The following is a 12,319-nucleotide window of genomic DNA, read 5'->3' as shown; positions in this document are numbered from 1 at the left end:
GAGTGAGTTCCCTTTGCTCTGTCCCAGCTCCTGCCAACCTAGCAGTTTGAAAGCACACCAGTACAAGAAGATAGATAGGTACCGCTGCAGCGGGGAGGTAAATGGTGTTTCCGTGCGCTCTGGCTTCTGTCACGGTGTTCCATTGTGCCAGAAGCGGTTTAGTCATGCTGGCCACATGACCTGGAAAGCCATCTGTGAACAAATGCCAGCTCCCTCGGCCTGAAAGTGAGATGAGTGCTGCAACCCCATAGTCACCTTTGACTGGACTTAACCTTCCAGGGGTCCTTTACCTTTTACCTTATATGCTGAAAGCTGGCCAGAGTGTCTGGAACAACCCATTCAGATGTTGTTGTTGTTTAGTCATTTAGTCGTGTCCAACTCTTCGTGACCTCATGGACCAGAGCGTGCCAGGCACTCCTGTCTTCCACTGCCTCCCACAGTTTGTTTGCACCTTCTCATGAGGTGGCCAAAGAATTGGAGCCTCAGCTTCAGGATCTGTCCTTCCAGTAAGCACTCAGGACTGATTTCCTTAAGAATGGATAGGTTTGATCTTCTTGCAGTCCATGGGACTCCCAAGAGTTTCCTCCAGCTTTGATAGCCATCTTCAAATATCTCAGGGGCTGTCACATGGAAGATGGAGCAAGCTTGTTTTCTCCTGCAGGGTAGGACTCAAACCAATGGATCAAATCACAAAAAAATGAAATTCCGATTCAATACCAGAAATAATTTCCTGATGATAAGAGCTGTTTTGTGGTGATGCATGCTCTAGTTATCTCCCACTTGGACTACTGCAATGCTCTCTACATGGAGCTAGCTTTGAAGGTGACCCAGAAACTACAATTAATCCAAAATGTGGCAGCTAGACTGGTGACTGGGAGTGGCCGCCGAGACCACATAACACCGGTCCTGAAAGACCTACATTGGCTCCCAGTACGTTTCTAAGGACAAGTGTTGGTGCTGACCTTTAAAGCAGGCAAAGGGCCTTCTCGGTAGTGGCGCCCACCCTGTGGAACTCCCTCCCATCAGATGTCCAGGAAATAAACAACTATCTGACTTTTAGAAGACATCTGAAGGCAGCTCTGTTTAGAGACGTTTTTAATGTTTGATGTTTTATCGTGTTTTTAATATTCTGTTGGGAGCCGCCCAAAGTGGCTGGGGAAATCCAACCAGATGGGTGGGGTATAAGTAATAAATGAAGATGATGATGATTAGGTTGAACGATCTCCCTCAGAAGCTGGTGGACTCTCCTTCCTTGGAAGTTTTTAAGCAGAGGTTGGATGGTCATCTGCCATGAATGCTTCCGTTGAGATTCCTGCATTGCAGGGGGTTGGAATGGATGATTCTCAGGGTCTTTTCCAACTCTACAATTCTATGATTCTATGTAATTTTATTTATGTATAAAAAGTATTCCAGTACTGCAATATCATAAAATATCTGGGTGAAGTACAATGTCAAAACATTGTTGTTGTTGTTGTTTAGTCGTTTAGTCGTGTCCGACTCTTCGTGACCCCCTGGACCAGAGCACGCCAGGCACTCCTGTCTTCCACTGCCTCCCGCAGTTGGGTCAAACTCATGCTGGTAGCTTCAAGAACACTGTCCCACCATCTCGTCCTCTGTCGTCCCCTTCTCCTTGTGCCCTCCATCTTTCCCAGCATCAGGGTCTTTTCCAGGGAGTCTTCTCTTCTCATGAGGTGGCCAAAGTATTGGAGCCTCAACTTCACGATCTGTCCTTCCAGTGAGCACTCAGGGCTGATTTCCTTAAGAATGGATAGGTTTGATCTTCTTGCAGTCCATGGGACTCTAAAGAGTCTCCTCCAGCACCATAATTCAAAACATAATTCAAAACATTAAACACCATTAAAAAAAGACAGATGCAGACTTTTTCCATGCAATTTTTATACAGTGGTACCTCAAAACAAAAAACAAATAGCAAAAACAAAAGCACCAAGTATAAGCTCCAAATATGACCTTAGATCACTGCAATTGGAAACAGAAGGCTTGAATTTCAATGCAGGGGGGATGCAAATTAGCAGTGCAACAGGAAACACAGGGGGCGCAAATTAGCAGCACAACAGGAAACAGGGGGACTGAAAATGGAGCATGTTTGGCTTCCGAAAAAAGGTTTGAAACTGGAACACCTACTTCCAGTTTTGCAGCATTCAGGTTCCAAGTTGTTTGTGAACTCAGCTGTTCGAAAACCGAGGTACCACTGTATACACTTCCCCCCCAATACAGGCTTTTTTCAAAACACATTTTGGGTTGGAGTGCTGCACTGCAATGTTCAGAGAAGTGTAGATGTAGACAGATAACCATGTTTCTAATCACATATTCCTTGGGCAGGTGCAAATTACATAGGTTTGCATTAACACATGAGCTGCACTCCATTTCTTTACCATCTCTAAGCAGGGAGGGGGTTGATCTTAACCCCTATTCCCTGCGCTGAAATCCCAACTATGTCATCTGACTCTGAGCTTCTGAAACTGTCTCTCCCCCCCCCCCCAATAAATAATGTTGGGAGTCTGCACTCACTCTACGGTGCGTTTGCTTAAAAGCTCTATAAATACATGGTGAGCATTACGAAACTCCAAAAATCAATTCTTTTCCCTCTAGAAACAGCTACTGTCCCAAGGCACTAAAAGAAAAATAAAGGGGGAGGGAGGATATCGAAATTTGCTAAATGGGTCAGGAAAGAAGTCCTTAAGGACCTAAGCAAGGCAGGGAAATAAACAGTGGCTGACTTTAACACTTGAAATCTCCTAGAGGCACATGGAGGGAAGATGTGTTGGACCAATCTGTTTCCTCTTTGGCTCTGAGAATCATTCGCCAAGCAACCCAAGTTGGATGTTGCTTCCTGAAGCCAAGCATGAAAATGAAGCCTTGGAAACGTTAGGTTGCTGAAGACTCAAGGGTAGGAATATTGGGCAGCAGGGAATAATAACGCAGGCATGAATCACATCGCTTGAGATTCAGCTTAACTCACAGAGAAAAGCAGAGTGATAAGAAGGAGAGAAAGAAGGAGGGAGAGAGAGATCTACACCACTTTAGTACAGTTTGCTGCTTTGGGTGGTATGATGGCCAGGGGAAGTAAGGAATCTCCCAGTTTTGGACTACAATTCCCATCATGCCTAGCTAGCAGAACCAGTGGTCAGGGATGATGGGAATTGTAGTCCTAAAAAACAGATGGAGACCCGAGTTTGGGAAACCCTGGCCTATACGAGTCAGGAACTACTGAATCTGTGTATGCCTCCCATATGTGGTGACCCACTGAAGCAATGGCGGCAATTTCTCAGCAAAATACTTTCATCCTGGCTATTGGATCCTCTTGGTCAAGAAAGAGTTCAAGGAGATATTTGAGACTTGCCTGAGCAATAAGGTGCTCTTCAGCTCAGGTGTGTACCTGTATCTTTAGCTATTCTTCTGTCCAGCCACTGCTTTGCTGTTCAATTCTGGCATGCTCCTCCTTCTTGGCTTCTGGTTTGCTCTTGACTCTTTCCTTCCTCACTGGTAGCTTGCCCCACATCTCCTGGGTTCCAGCCCTGGAGATTTGTTAAGAATAACTGCATGCAAAAGGCCTTATACCATGTCTTAATGGGCTTCTCCTATTCAACGTGGCTCCTGGATTATTCAGAGGCTGCTGCTCTTCTGGAAGGAAACACTTGTAATGGAAGACCTCTCAGGCGTGAAGTTCTTGTTAACATCACTCCCTCTGCTAACCTTTTGGGCAGATGGGAATATGCTTGGTTAAGCTACAAGCAAAGATTTTTGAGCTGCACAAACAGGAAGGGTACTTAGAAGCCATTGGACACAAGATATGGGGGAAAGAAGACCAGAAGAAAGCATGAGAAGTCTGTGCTGGTCCTGTGGGTTACCCGAGAGGCGAGGTCCAAGTCTGGTCCGTGGTCAAAGGTGCAACATGGAAGCAGTCCGTAGTAGCAGAAGCTGGGTGCAGGGCAGGGAGTTGGGTGAAGCCAGGAACAGGCATGCAAGGAGGGAGCCAGGGCTGGTCCGGAGCTCAGGCAGAAAAGGAGGACAGGGTTCAGGCAGGAACTAGCAACCAACAATGTTGCTACCTCAACTTGGGACTGGGGATGGCCAGCTTTTATCTGCTCCAAGGCACAGGGCGGCCCCGATCCTCTGGTGACTCGCCTCTCCTGGCCTGGAGGCTAGCACTCCTCCTGCGGGAACTTAGTTCCCTCCACCTCTCTACCCTGAGCCTCTGTAGCTCAGGAGAGGCTGGAGGGTTACCGGACCCAGAGGCAACCTCAACTTCCTCTGACAGGGCTGAGAGTGGAGCACCTGCAGGCAATAGATCCTCCATCACCTCAGGAGACAGAGCAGACTCAGCTGATGCCTGCACCTGAGGACCCAGCACAGGTGAGGACTCTTCAGGCTCATGCCCCGGCTCAGCTGGTTCTGGAGGCGGGGAATCCTGTGCAGGCTGGGATCCCTCAGGTTCAGCATCCGAGTCCGAATTCCAGGCCATCACAAAGTCTCTGATAATATGTGGATGTGTTGCAGAGGCATTTTGTACATAGGGACACAGGAAGCTGCTTCATATTGAACCAGAACATTGGTCTGTCTAGTTCAGTACTATCTGCCCTGACTGGCAGTAGCTTTCCAGAGTTGCAGACAAGAGATTTTTCCAACCCCTACTTGGAGATGTTACAGACTGAAACAAGGACCTCCTTCCTAAGATAAAGTTGAACCGAGAAATCCATTTATAGGGGGTTCTCCATAAATGATAGATATGCCCTTAAAAAAAAGAATCATAGAATTGTAGAGTTGGAAGGGACCCCGAGGGTCATCTATTCCAGCCCCCTACAATGCAGGCATCTCAGCTAAAGCATCCATGATAGATGGCCATCCAACCTCTGTTTTAAAACCTCCAAGGAAGGAGAGTTCACAAGCTCTCAAGGGAGACCATTCCACTGTCGATTAACTCTTACTGTGATGATCTAGCCACCTCTTGTTTGTAGCTTCTCTGTCCAAGTTAACTCCACCCCGAAAAGTGTTGCCTTTTCTGTTTGTTCTCTTCAGACAAGATGTCTGCTATTTTCTCTCTCTCATCATCTCCACTCATCCTGTAAATAGTTCCTGCATTAATAAAGTCTTTGAACTCCAGAAGCTGTAAATGATTGCTTCAATCTAATTCACCCAAGCTGCAAGGTCTGCTAACAATGTGAAGTATAGACATCACAGGTGCCCCTTCCTCTTCCTCTGCCCCACTTTTTCTGATTGAAACTCCCCACCAGATGTGTGCTTGCCCCAGTACAAATACATTTGGGATTCAGGTGGGTAGCGGAAATTGAGAAACAGTAATAAGGAAAAGGGATAAGCATCCCCTCCCTTCTGCTGCTCTTTCCACTTCACATTTCCCCCTCTTGAAGATTCCCCACCTCAAAGGGTAGGGAAAGTAAAAGCCTGTTGCCTTTAATGCAACATATCCAGTCTGGTCCTTCAAGAGCTCCCTGTGTACTTCCAGCCCACACAATAGCAGTAAAAATCTTTAGGCAGTTTGAAACGCTGTCCTCGTTTTTAGAGGGAAGGCTTTCTTTGTGGAAGCAAAAGGTCGCAGCCTTTTATCCAAGAGCAGCAGATGGAAGCAGCGACTGTCTCACTTGGTCCTCCTCGTACACAAGGCGGAGGGTCTGGCTCAGCTCCCCTCTCACCTTGCTAGGCTTGTTTGTCTGTACACAGACAGAGTGTCTCAGCCAGGATAATGGAGAGAAATGGGTTGTTCTGTCCTCGTTTTGATAGAGGCGAGAAACACAAAATAGCCTTTGGAAAAGAAAGAGAATAAAACAGCCTTCCAGGTGTCTCTGCTCTCAGAAGCTTCTCTTATTCTCCCCCCTGGTCAGCTCAGTCACTGTTAAAACATGCCCAGTTCTTCTACCCAGCCTGATGGATTTGGGGCCAAGGGGGGGGGGCAGCTTTTGTGACCATGCCAGAGGGAAGTGGTTGATTGGCAATGGAGTGCCTGACAAAGGGGGCTGTGATGGGAGGGGACATAAGGACATGGCAGATGTTTATAAAATGATACATGGCATGGAGAAAGTAGGTAGAGAAAAGTTTTCCTCGCTCACTAATAACACTACCATTCATGGATGTCCAATGAAGCTGACTGTTGGCCTATTCAGGATAAATAAAAAGAAGTTAAACGATGGAACTCACTCCTGCAAGAAGAAGCTATGGCCACCAAGTTGGGTGGCTTAAAAGGGAACTGGGCAAATTCGTGGAGGAAAAGGCTATCAATGGCTACTAAACAGGATGACTATGCTCTGGCTCCACAGTTTAGAAAGGATCTCATTAGTTCCATGTAAGTTGTCTGACTGGCCAAAGTCCCATTGGCTGTAGAATGATTGAATCATAGAATTGTAGAGTTGCAATGGACCCAAGGGTTATCTTGTCCATGTTAGGATATTTCCGTTCCACCTTAAGAAGGGAGCAGGTTGTTGTGTCACAGCCTGCATATTTCCTGTTCACAGGATGTTTCTGTTTTGTATATAGCTTTTGTTCTCTCTGTGTGTGTGTGCCTGGACATCGAAGCAGGCAGTCATGTTTTCTTTGTTCTGACCATCGCTGAATAAAGTTGTAAATAATGCTCTCCTGAGTGCATCTTTCGCTGTGCGAACTCTGCTGAAAGGGCGTGCACTAGTCTTGGAATGTGGTATGCTATTTCTAAGGCTTGTGTCGCTAATTGACTGATACTGCATTTCTACGGGAGATCGATGGATCGTCTGGAGACGGTGTGGGGGCATGATGGCCTTTGTCTCCCTGGCAGTATCCCAACAGTCCAACCCCAGCAATGCAGGAATCTCCACTAAAGCATCCATGACAGATGGCCACCCAACCTCTGCTTAAAACCCTCCAAGGAAGGAGAGTTGACCACCTACCAAAGGAGTCAATTCTACTGTGCAACAGCTCTTATTGTTAGAAGGTTATTCCTGATGTTTACTCAGAATCTCATTTCTTGTATCTTGAATCCATTGGTTCAGATCCTACCCTCCAGAACAGGAGAAAACAAGCTTGCTCCATCTTCCATGTGACAGCCCTTGAGATATTTCAAGATGCCTATCATATCTCCTCTCAGCCTCCTCTTTTCCAGGCTAAGTATACCCACCTCCCTCGACCCTTCCTCTTAAGACCTGGTTTCCAGACCCTTGATCATCTTGATTGCCCTCTTCTGCACACATTCCAGCTTGTCAATACCTTTCTTAAATTGTGGCGCCCAGAACTGGACCCTGTATTCTAGGTGCAGTCTGACCAAGGCAGAATAGAGTGGCTTGGTTTCCAGACCCTCGATCATCTTGGTCATCTTCTTACGTTCTTATATTCTTACCCCAGACAGGCGAAAGCATTCAAGTTACAGGTAGGTAGCCGTGTTGTCTTTGTCCATGGAGTTTTCTTGGCAGGGATACTGGAGTGGCTTGCCGGTTCCTGCTCCAGGTAGATCGCATTTGGTCAAAACTCTCCACTATGACCTGTCCATCTTGGGTGGCCCTGCATGGCATAGCTCATAGCTTCTCTGAGTTATTCACGCCCCTTCGCCATGGCAAGGCAGTGATCCATGAAGGAGTCTTCTCTTCTTTGGCCACCTCATGAGAAGAGAAGACTCCCTGGAAAAGACCCTGATGCTGGAAAAGATTGAGGGCACAAGGAGAAGGGGACAACAGAGGACGAGATAGTTGGACAGTGTTCTCGAAGCTACCAGCATGAGTTTGACCAAACCGCAGGAGGCAGTGGAAGACAGGAGTGCTTGGCGTGCTCTGGTCCATGGGGTAACGAAGAGTCGGACACGACTAAACAACAGGTAGCCGTGTTGGTCTGCCGTAGTCGAAACAAGGCATTCAAGGAAGGTATGGCCTGTTGAAGCCCAGTAATGACTAATCTGACCAGGACTGACTCTCAGTGTAAGCCTTTCCAAAGCCTTCTCCCTGTAGCTCTTCATGTGAAGATGCTGTAAGCCTGAAGCTAGGTCTTCATCCGTCCAAGGCATGCTCTCTCCTGCCAAAACATGTCCTGCTCACAAGTGATTCCTGGGTTGGTATACTGTGCAAGCGAAGCCAAGCCAGATGGTTTGGAGGCTTCATATACACTTGTTTTGCATGAACACTACCAGGCAATTCTGCAACAGGCTCCTCATCAGAGATACTGCCGAGCATTGATTTAGCAGTTGCAGGATGGCATCCAGCCACTTCTGCCAGCACTGAAAAACTGGTCTTTGTGTCGTCTGTTTCCTTGGCAAAGGATGGAAAGCAATCAACCAAAAACCAGGGGGCTATGCAAATTCCTTTCATTCTCAAGCCTATTTTGGGAAGAAGAAGAAGGGGAAAAATGTGTCTGCATTCAGCTATGAGATTTCCTGCAATCAGAAGCCTTTAATTCATGTTGTTCCCTGTGATTCCATCCTCTGCTGCCCTGACCTCTCTCTTCTTCCACTCCAGGGCAAGAAGTCAAGAGCTTTGCATTTTGAGAGGATAATTAGCTAGGAGGAGGTCAGAAAAGATTGAGGTTTTCCTTGACCTCCCCCTCTCAACAACCTGTTAGGCTTTCGAAGGGGCTGGCAGACTCTGGCTTACTGGGAGCGAGGGAAAGTCAAAGGGTGACGTGATGAGCATGTCAAATTGCCGCCTACGGGAGAGTGGCTGGGGGGATTGTGGGCAAAGGATGGCTAGGAAGGCAGGAATCAGCAGAGAGGGGCTGCTGTTGGCAGGTGGGCAGTGGCAGCGTTCCATTTTGGGTGCTTAGAACCAAACTGTCTGACACCATTCATGGTTTTCAAACGTTGCTAGTGTGAGAGTCCTAGTCTGGACTTGCTTATGTACCATGGGCCCTGCTGCAACATTATATGCTGCGCATTATGCATTATGCACAATGCATTATGCTGCTTGTTATGCATTATGACATGGGTGGTGCTGTGGTCTAAACCACTGAACCTCTTTGGCTTGCCAATCAGAAGGTCAGAGGTTCGAATCCCCGCAACAGGGTGAGCTACTGTTGCTCTGTCCCAGCTCCTGCCAACCTAGCAGTTTGAAAGCACACCAGTGCAAGTAAGGTACCGCTGTGGCAGGAAGGTAAATGGCGCTTCCACGTGCTCTGGTTTCTGTCACAGTGTCCCGTTGCGCCAGAAGTGGTTTAGTCCTGCTGGCCACATGAATCGGAAAGCTGTCTATGGACAAATGCCAGCTCCCTTGGCCTGAAAGCGAGATGAGCGCCGCAACCCCATAGTCACCTTTGACTGGACTTAACCGCCCAGGGGTCCTTTACCTTTTTTATCTTTTTGCTCATTATGTGCTGCTCATTATGCATTATGTGTTCTTTTTTGCTTATTATTATACATATTTTGATGTGCCTGTTGTCTTTGTCCATGGAGTTTTCTTGGCAGGGATACTGGCGTGGCTTGCCGATTCCTGCTCCAGGTGGATCACGTTTAGTCAAAGCTCTGTCCATCTTGGGTGGCCATAGCTTCTCTGAGTTATTCAAGCCCCTTCGCCACGACAAGGCAGTGATCCATGAATGCGAAGGATGGTTGGACAATGTTCTGGAAGCTACTAACATGAGTTTGACCAAACTACGGGAAGCAGTGGAAGACAGGAGTGCCTGGCATGCTCTGATCTATGGGGTCCTGAAGAGTCGGCCACGACTAAACAGCTAAACAATAACAACAATACATATTTCTACTTATGGCATAAAATTTATATACTGTAGAAAAGCAAACAAGCCTCAAAACCATTTACAAAGAGAATAAAATTAATAATAATAATAATAATAATAATAATAATAATTTTATTAATGCCCCACCCTCCCCGGCCGGAGCTGGGCTCAGGGTGGCTAAAACCAGTAAAATTACAGTAAAAACATAATAGGGGGGGACAATTTAAAATACAGGTTAAAATGCAATTTAAAATGCAGCCTCATTTTGAAAGTAGCTCATAGATCAAAACCATAAGGGGAGGGAAACATAAGGGTCAGACTGAGTCCAAACAATAAGGTTATTGGTGAAGATGGTTAAAAACAGCTATTTAAAATATTTTTTAAATAAAAAAAGCCACACTAAAATCAGCAATAATCTAAAACCAGATTGAAACACCTTCTAGTGTTCTTTATATCTGGGTAGGCTTGTCTATAGAAAAATGTTTTTAGCAGCTGCCAAAAAGAGTACAGAAAAGGGAGTTCCAAAGTGTACAACTAACCGAGCAGGGAGAAAAAGGGGCAAGTCCTCAGCCACAGGCAGTTTAAATAGCCCACGCCACACTCCTGGACCGTCTGGACTGGATGGCCTAGGGATGATGTGGCCGAGGACCCTTCAATGGCGCTGGGGCTATCCTGCCCCTTGCACGTGGGGAGGGCTTGCTCCCACCCCCCCAATGTCATTTCCCCGGGAAAAGGAAATGGCTTTGCCTCACTAAAAGGTTCATTTCTTCTTTTATGGTAGCTCTAGCCATGCCAGTTCCACCAATCAAAGCGTGTATGTGTGTGTGTAACTTTTTTGTATTATATAGCTTCTTGGGAGAAAAGCAACGACAAACCTAGAAAGCATCGTAAAAAGCAGAGACATCACCTTGCCAACAAAGGTCCATATAGTTAAAGCCATGGTTTTCCCAGTAGTGATTTATGGAAGTGAGAGCTGGACCATAAAGAAGGCTGATCACCGAAGAATTGATGCTTTTGAATTCTGGTGCTGGAGGAGACTCTTGAGAGTCCCATGGACTGCAAGAAGATCAAACCTCTCCATTCTGAAGGAAATCAGCCCTGAGTGCTCACTGGAAGGACAGATCCTGAAACTGAGGCTCCAATACTTTGGCCACCTCATGAGAAGAGAAGACTCCCTGGAAAAGACCCTGGTGCTGGGAAAGATGGAGGGCACAAGGAGAAGGGGATGACAGAGGACGAGATGGTTGGACAGTGTTCTTGAAGCTACCAGCATGAGTTTGACCAAACTGCGGGAGGCAGTGGAACACAGGAGTGCCTGGCGCGCTCTGGTCCATGGGGTCACGAAGAGTCAGACAAGACTAAACAACTAAACAACAACAAAGCTATTATATTATGCATTTACACTTTTCTGTTGCTTACTATGTATTATCCAGCATTGTGCATTAATATTTATTGCTATTGTACAGGCTTCCTCAGCCTCGGCCCTCCAGATGTTTTGAGACTACAATTCCCATCATCCCGGACCACTGGTCCTGCTAGCTAGGGATCATGGGAGTTGTAGGTCAAAAACATCTGGAGGGCCGAGTTTGAGGAAGCCTGCTGTAGTGTTTTGCTGTCTTGTATTGTATTGTATTCTGCATTTTACATCTTCTTCTTTGTTATGTTCCTTGCTGTAAACCACTCCAAGGCCTTTTTTGACAAAAGTTGGCATAGAAATGCCAAAATTAAATTAATAACTGAAACGCTTCTTTCATTTATGAATTGCTTCTCGTGAAACATCCCAAAGGGGATCGGCCATGAAAACATCAATAAACACATCAACAGTGATAACGTATATAAAAGCAATACAGATCCAGACTTCGATAAGAATCTGTACTTAAAAGGCTTGCTGATAAAGGAAACTCTCTTACAGGTATCAAAAAGACAACGGACATGGCAATTGTCCAGTAGGTTGCATAGATGGGTAAATAAACTATATAACATAAAGGCACCGCAGTCTCTGCTGTCCCTCACTCTTAAGGAAAAACAAACTCTGGGTAAGCGCCTGAAACCCTGGGAATCTCACACCGCTTAGAGATTAGGGGTATATCTGGTGGGATCTAGACACATATAAAAAATGCTTTAAAAAAAAAACGTTTTAAAAATATGTCGATTTTCCCAGCAGCTCACAATTGCCATCTAGTGTCAAGTTTGTATAGTGCACTTGAAACACACTTAAAACCTTATATTTACAGCTGTATAGGTAAGTCCTCTCTCTTTTTAATAATAATTGTTGTTAAGTTTCAAAAACATCACATTTCCTTCCATTCAGATATCTACATATCCTAAATTTCCCACCGTCTCACCCACAGTGTTTAAAACCAAACAATTTTCTACTGCATTGTATTTCACACTTCCATCACAAAAGGTAAAGGTAAGGTACCCCTGACCATTAGGTCCAGTCGTGACCGACTCTGGGGTTGCGGCGCTCATCTCGCTCTATGGGCCGAGGGAGCCGGAGTTTGACCGCAGACAGCTTCCGGGTCATGTGGCCAGCATGACTAAGCAGCTTCTGGCGAACCAGAGCAGCGCACAGATACGCCGTTTACCTTCCCACCGGAGCGGTACCTATTTATCTACTTGCACTTTGACGTGCTTTTGAACTGCTAGGTGGGCAGGAGCTGGG

This window comes from Podarcis bocagei (assembly GCF_964188305.1).
Source record: "Podarcis bocagei genome assembly, chromosome: 5".
NCBI classification, from domain to species: Eukaryota; Metazoa; Chordata; class Lepidosauria; order Squamata; family Lacertidae; genus Podarcis; species Podarcis bocagei.
This window is presented reverse-complemented; position numbering follows the sequence as displayed.